The following is a 7404-nucleotide window of genomic DNA, read 5'->3' as shown; positions in this document are numbered from 1 at the left end:
TTCTTATTATGGAATGGTGTGCTGATAACATGCGTGTGAAGAATGATGTTTATTTCATCACTCATGCAACGCACTGCTATCCAGAGCCTGCTCTGTTCTACATGGTCGAGACAGATTCAGTCTCTTTGCACGTAGGGCCTACATATCAGAGTGATCTTTGGAGAAAGTAATATGGGAATATGTCCAAATAAAGCTATTTGTAATGGACTTACTTCAATTGCAAAATGATAAGCAAGACCTGATTCAGAAAAGTGAAAGACACTTTAGGGCTTAAAAACCAATAAAGTAAAATGTGATATTAATGAATAAGAAAATGTTTAAAATTAAATCTTAATTTATTAAGCCCTGACTTAATTTCTTTGAAAATGAGATAATCAATAAAAAATAAAGCCAAGTTACTTGCAAAGTGCATTATTTCTGATGGAAGATCTTTACATGTAAACATACCCTATTATACAATCCAATACTCAGGGTTACACTACTTGTTATAACAGATGATCCTCACGATTTCAATGATTTAATGCAGGAGAAATTTTTATTCTGCACTCTGAAGTCCAATATAAGTGCTTCTGTGGCTGATTAAGAGCACCAGGCTCTTCGCCTCACTGCGTCATCCTCAGCCCTAGGCTCCAGTGTGGGGAGCAGCAGAACCGGGAAGGGCATGGGAGGTTTGTACGCGCAGCCCCGGAAGTCGCCAGCCTCCTTTCCAACCACGAGCCAGGGGTTAGAACTTAACTACCAAGGAGACTGTAGTCTAGGTCAGTCGTATTCAAACTGTGGATTTGGGACACACTGCCCATCTACAAACTATTTGTAACTGATCTTTGATAAGATAAATAACTTGTTCTGTATATAATCAACTTGTATGTTAGTAAAGACACTGTCGGGTACAGTAAGAACTATTTTTTAAAAACTTCATTGAATTTATTGGGGGGACATTTCTTAATAAAATTATATAGGTTTCTGGTGTACAATTCTATAATACATCTAGTATATTATATTGTGTATTCCCCATTCCTAGTCAAGTCTCCTTTCACCATTTATCCACCCTTTACCATCTTCTGCCTTTCTCTACACCCCTACCCCTCTGGTAACTAATGTTCTGTTGTCTCTGTCTATGAGTTTTTTGTTTTGCTTAAACCCCCTTCACCTTTTTCACTCAGCCCCCTAACCCCCATTCCTCTGACAGCTGTCAGCCTGTTTTCTGTATTTATGCATCTGCTTCTATTTTATTTGTTATTTTCTTTATTAGATTCCATAGATGAGTAAAATCATATGATACCTATCTTTCTCTGACTGGCTTATTTCACTTAACATAATGCTGTTGCAAAATGTAGCATTGCCTTCATTCTATGGCCGGGTAGTAGTTTTCCATTCTGTAAATGTACCACTGCCTTTTACCCACTCATCCACTGATGGACACTCGGGCTGCTGCCAAATCTTGGCTATTGTAAATAACACTGCAATAAACATAGGAGTGTATACATATTTTTGAATTAGTACTTCAGGTTTTTGTTTTGTTTTTTTTTTTTTTACTATATTCTCAGAAGTGAAATTACTGGGTCATAAGGCAGTTCCACTTCTAATTTTTTGAGGAAACTCCATACTGTTTCAAGGTATCTTTTGACTTCTCCTCTGCTCTCCTTGTTAACCCATTCATTATGTTTAGTGAGATCTGCATCCACTTGCTTCGGCGTGCTGGCTCCCTGTTAGTCTCCGTCACTGGAAGAGCCTCCGTTGGTACTCAAACTGCATGAGGCAGGTTCTCAGTGAGTCACCAGGTAGGGGAAGTGCTGCTCATGAGACTGGTACAAGTCAAAGCTCGGGGCCAGTGCTGGGTCTGAGGCCACTCAGCAAGTGTCCCCAGGTATGCTGGGGACAGTCTATCTGCTGCCTACCAGGTGCTTACACACCAGTGTAGTGGGGCAGTGCCTCAGGGAGTTATCAGGGTGAGGCCAGGCAGGTCCATCAGGCCCCAAAAGACAGATTTGGCCCCGGGAGGGGTGGGCTCTACACCAGTCAAGTGTGTGAGGGAAAAATGGCTTCCATCCCAGAGCCATGCCACTCAGTCTGTCCCAGATTCTGCCCAGACTTGGCAGGCTGAGCCATCAGGAGTCAGGAGGGTGGGGTCACTGGGAGCCCAGAGAGTGGAGCTAGTGAATTTTTCATGAGGGGGGAGGTGCCAGTCAGGTTCATGGGCGAGTGAGGGCAATGGCTACTGCCCCAAAGCCAAACAACTCAGTCACTGACACCCCCTGAGTCTTCCCAGACCTCTACACCCTGGCCCAGGTAGCTGACTCCTCAGCAGGGCACAAGCTTCTCAGAGTGGGGTGACTCAAGGTTAAGAAAGTGGGGCTGTGCATTCCCCCAGGCTGATGCCTTGTGGAGGTGAGTCCTCCACCCAAGAAAGATGGAGTTTGTGGTGTGGGAGAGTGACTCAGCACAGGGATCCTGGCTGCTGTCCCTTCTTCAGCTCTCTCCCCAGAGCCATAAATCCCAGTCTCTGCTGACTCAACTCTAATCTGCTCTGTTCTCCCTCCACCAGAGCCCAGGGTGAGTGGCTGCAAAGGAGATTTTGTGTGTTGGCCCTTTAAGAGGGTGCCTGTGTCTCTAGCAGACTCCTGTCTCTTCCTTGTGTTTCCCCCTGGTAGACAGAATCACTGGGATGTTCACAGCCAGGTGTTACATGGAAGCCTCTTTCCCAGCTCTGATGCTCTGGGCTGGGACCCCTGGCTTGGTTTGAGACTCCATGCTACTCAGTAGAAACTTCTGCAGCTGAGCCATCCCTTTGGAACCTTAGCTGCTGCCCACAGGAGTGGAGCCAGGCTTTTTTGTGTCTCCACTCTTCCTACCAGTCTCAATATGGCTTTTTCTGTGAATCCTTGGTTACAAGACCTCTCTCCACCTAGTAAATTGGTGGAGAACAGTTGGTTCTTTTCAGTTGGTTATTCAGGCTGATTGCTCTGTATTTTCTTGGTGATTCCAATGGTTCTGAGAGGAGATGAGTGTAGCTTCTACCTACTCCATCACCATCTTGAATTTCAAGGTCCTTTACTACTAAAATGTGACTTAAATGAAAAATAATCTTCAGGAAATCAGTGGGTATAATGCTCTTTGAACATATGGAAGCCCTTTGACCATACAGATTTGCATCCTAGACTTACCCAACTGTGCGTTACTGGATGAAGAGGGAGGGCCACTGGGAAAAGTGTCATTGGCTAGATTGGGGGTGTCAAACAGGTATTAACCCTTGTGTTACTCTGACACAACTGTCTGAGAGTGATGCACTGAGAAGATTCTGATGCAAAATCTAGGCCAAGAGTACCTTTGTCATGAGTACCACCATCAAAAAGAGACTATCTGCTAAGGATGAAGAATAAGAACTAGCTGTATTTGAAGTAAATATTTGCTATATCTCAAGTATGTAACTTATCAAGGTCTTTATATTTCTAAATAAGTGTGCTTCTGAAGGGTGTAGATGTGGTTATCCCAAAGTATACCAAAGGAAGAATATGAGGTAGGATGTGGATGATTAAACAGCAAAAACAAGAAAAAGGGAGACATTTAGAGAGTGACTTCATTTGTTTGAAGAGAATTTTCAAAACATAATTATGTCCATGTTTAATGTTAGCACAAAACACATTACAAATTCAAATATCTTTTGAATTAGTCACAGTTTTTAATTATCCACACAATTTTCTTTCTTTTAATGTGGAAAATCAAGTGCTTTCTGGATTGCACATTGTACCATATTGTGACCTATTAACTGGAGCATGGAAATGGGCTAGTATACTGACATTTGAGAGATAGTCCTGCCATAATATAAGCAAGGGCTATACAATACATTTAAGGGCAGGGGAAAGTGACTTACACCGTGTAGGAAAAAGCAAAAGTAGCTGCAGATGGAATTAATGAACTAGGGCTTAGGCTGCACGTGCAGATGGTGTTTGACATTCTCCTTTCAAACATCTCAGACACAAAGCCAGTCCGTTCTGATCAATCTAGGTTTGACATAACCAGTGAAGTTAAATCTCGATGGCAGTATATTGACAGCGGTCAAAGTTATTTGGACGATTTTGGATGAAGTGAACCTCTTGGTCCCTCTGGGATGAAAATTTTAAGGTGTCATTTTTATATCCATAAAAACTACAGATTCTAGAGTCAGAAAACCCAGGTTCTAGCATTAGTTCTGCCATTGTGTGGGCAAATCATTCCCCAGCTCAAGATTTTGTTTCTTCATTTGTAAAATAAGTTGACTCCGACAGTTCCTGGTACTCATGCTGTCCTACGTTTCAATCACAGAATGCCAAGGACTTCCTGGTTGGTGCTTTACAGGTAGAGACCTTGAACATCACATGAAGGCAGAAAGCCAGAGCTCAACAGCAATACTAAGATTTTCGGGTGTCGGTAAACTTACACAATACAGTTAGATATTAAGTCAGAACCCCATAGTCCTTCAAATGGAATTTCTTCCCTGTTTTGCATCTTTTGCGTTCCCTCCACCTGGATCAGTAGAAGACCCCCTATTTCCTTTCCTTCCTACACTCCGACCTCCTCTCTGCCCTTTGCTTTCAGTGCGTGCTCTTACTCTACTTAATCTCAGCAATTCATAATACGGCTGCTTTGCTCCCTATCACAAGGTAAAGTGAAAAGGTTCATCTTCGGCCACCTCTGTCCCCTGAAACATGGGTTTCAAAATGACTTCGACAGAATTCTAATAACTCAAGAAGCAGCTACCTTATGAATGGCCCTCATTGATCTGCAGCCTGTCCTCCTCTCTCAAACTCCCCAGTGGAAAGTTAAACTCCCTGCATGGCCTTTTTATGTGCAGCCAGAAACTCTACAGATCAGGGTAACTGGTTCTTGGAAATTATTCGAAATACCTCAAAGAGGTTTTGCTTATCTGGGATCTATGTATTGATACTTACTTTATTATAAATGAAAACTTTGAATGTATTTTTCTAAATAATGTATCTTCTAAGACTAAGAAATGTAGTAAAAAAAGGTGACATGGTGTTACAGTTTTGCAACTTTTTTGAAACCTGGTTTAAGAAAAGATAGCTAGAATCTGCTTCTGTATTCAGTCTATTGCACTCTGTTGGTTTGGCTGACATACATGGCAAAGCTCTGGCTTTACACAGATATGGAGGTAGGCAAAGGAGGAGCCTGTTAGTAGCCTTTTAGATGCAACACTCTTCTTGCTATTACACCAAATCTCAACAATACTAGTTTCTTAAAGATTCATTTCAATGTGGAGTTTGAAACCTCTTCAATGCACTTTACCTATTTGGTTACACAAAAATCTATTCATATCTTGTACTTTGAATACATACTTTACTGATGTGTGATTTTGTCCCATTATGCGTGGATAATTTGAAAGATATTGGTTCACTAAGTTGTGCAGAATTTCTAAACATTGACATAGTTATTATCCAGTATGAAAACCCCACATTCATTAACATGGTATTATCGAGCTCAGCCCCAAAGCCTTAAGTATTGGGGAGCTGTCAGACTCAGAGTGGTGGATACAAATTTCCAACATTTGAAATTTCTACTCGAAAGGTTAAATTTTATTGACAACAAACACTTTTAGTTGTTTTGGAGCAACAGGCTCCTTTTGGTAATTTTAAAGAAAATTTGTGCCAAATACCTATGAATGAACAAGCAGTTTGGCAGTCACTCTTTCAAGTAACAAAGTGACCCCAATTTGTCTTTCCTATCTCCTCTCTTGCTTCATATACTTATCAGCAAAGAAGAGTGTGTTTACACCCATTCTCTTACACAGAGGTTGGCACACAACGCATGCTCAATATGTTACTGGATAAATACTGTGTAGCATTGTGATAGTATTTGACATGGCAGATTCAGTTACTCACTTGTCCTTTCATCTAATATTAAAGTATGAAAGTCAGAAAATCATCTACCCTGACTCTGTTTAATGTATATCTATATTATTGATTTTAGAGAACATTTATTTAAAGGAGTCACAGTGTTCAGAATCTTAATATACTGACATTTTGCTAAGAAACTAAAAACTATTTCAACCACTAAAGAAAAAGAATAATTATGTAATGTGAGAGGGGCTAAATGTTGCTACAACATTAATTGTATAATAATACATAAATATATCACATTAATATGTTGTACACCTTAAATTCACATAATGTTACATGTCAAACATAATATATAAAAAATAGAGCCAGGAAAGAACTAGAGGAAACTAATTAAAAATTCTAGTACTTTCTATATAAATGTTTACTATTTGGGATAAAGAGAATTCACACTGTCATGTTCCTCTAATGATAATTTATACTAGATTTAAAAACTTTCCATTATATAAGTAAACAAATAAACCCAAGAGTGATCTGACATAAATGTTTATCTTCAGATAATTACTAGAATTAGTGGAATGATCACATTATAAGGTATAAAAATGTCAAATCGCTATATTGTATACATGAAACTAATAGAGCTAATATAATATTGCTTATCAACTATACATAAATTAAAAATTATGTTCAAAATTATATAAAAGTTTGCTTCCTATTGTTTAAGTCACACAACTCCAGCAAGATCTTGGGGTTACTCTCATATTTTTTAATTATGACATCAGAAAAGGGATCACTTGGATAATGAGAAACTAATTAAAGTAGCACATTACTTACGAATTAGGATAATTGAAAAATATAATAAAAGGAGGCACTTTGTGTCATTTATTTAGCTTAACATCACTGAAAACTATGTTGACTTAGTTGCACAAATTTTGTAGATTATACTGACTACTATTGCTATTGGCTTTATTCTAGATATGTCAATGTAGGTCAAACAAAATGTAGAACTAAGCACTTAACAGGGAAATTTGATCAATGCGCACAGGCCAACTAATTTATCTTTTCATAAACAGAAAATTTGGAGGCCCAATTTGGAAAATCGCCTCCACTCCCTTTACTTAGTTCTGGTAGGTGGACAAATCACGGATGAACAGCTATTGGTTTAGGATAACAGGCAGTTATCCTAAGAGTGGCGTTCATGTGTGTGCATGTGTGTGTGTGTGTGTGTGTGTGTGTGTGTGTGCAGATTCTCTGGAAGCCAACATAAAGACCTCCATTAACCTGGAAGAACTTGGGGCATCATTTCTTAGGCTGGGAGAAACATTGCTGGCCCCAATAAGTCCTAAAATACATTCTAGGTTAGAATTGTGCCTTCAGATCTTTGGTAAATAATATTTTTGACTCTACCATACCTTTTTTGGAGAATATACTTGTAGTGGTGGCTGTGGTATGATTCTCAACCTGACTGTCATAGGCTTCTAATTTCACATTCACCTATTGAAACTGAGTTGGATGTAGGAAAATGTGAACTGTTTCTACACATAAGTGAGTCATCCAATAGACTTCAGTACAA

This window comes from Sturnira hondurensis, unplaced genomic scaffold (assembly GCF_014824575.4).
Source record: "Sturnira hondurensis isolate 20B ecotype Veracruz unplaced genomic scaffold, ASM1482457v3 Scaffold0008897, whole genome shotgun sequence".
NCBI lineage: Eukaryota > Metazoa > Chordata > Mammalia > Chiroptera > Phyllostomidae > Sturnira > Sturnira hondurensis.
This window is presented reverse-complemented; position numbering follows the sequence as displayed.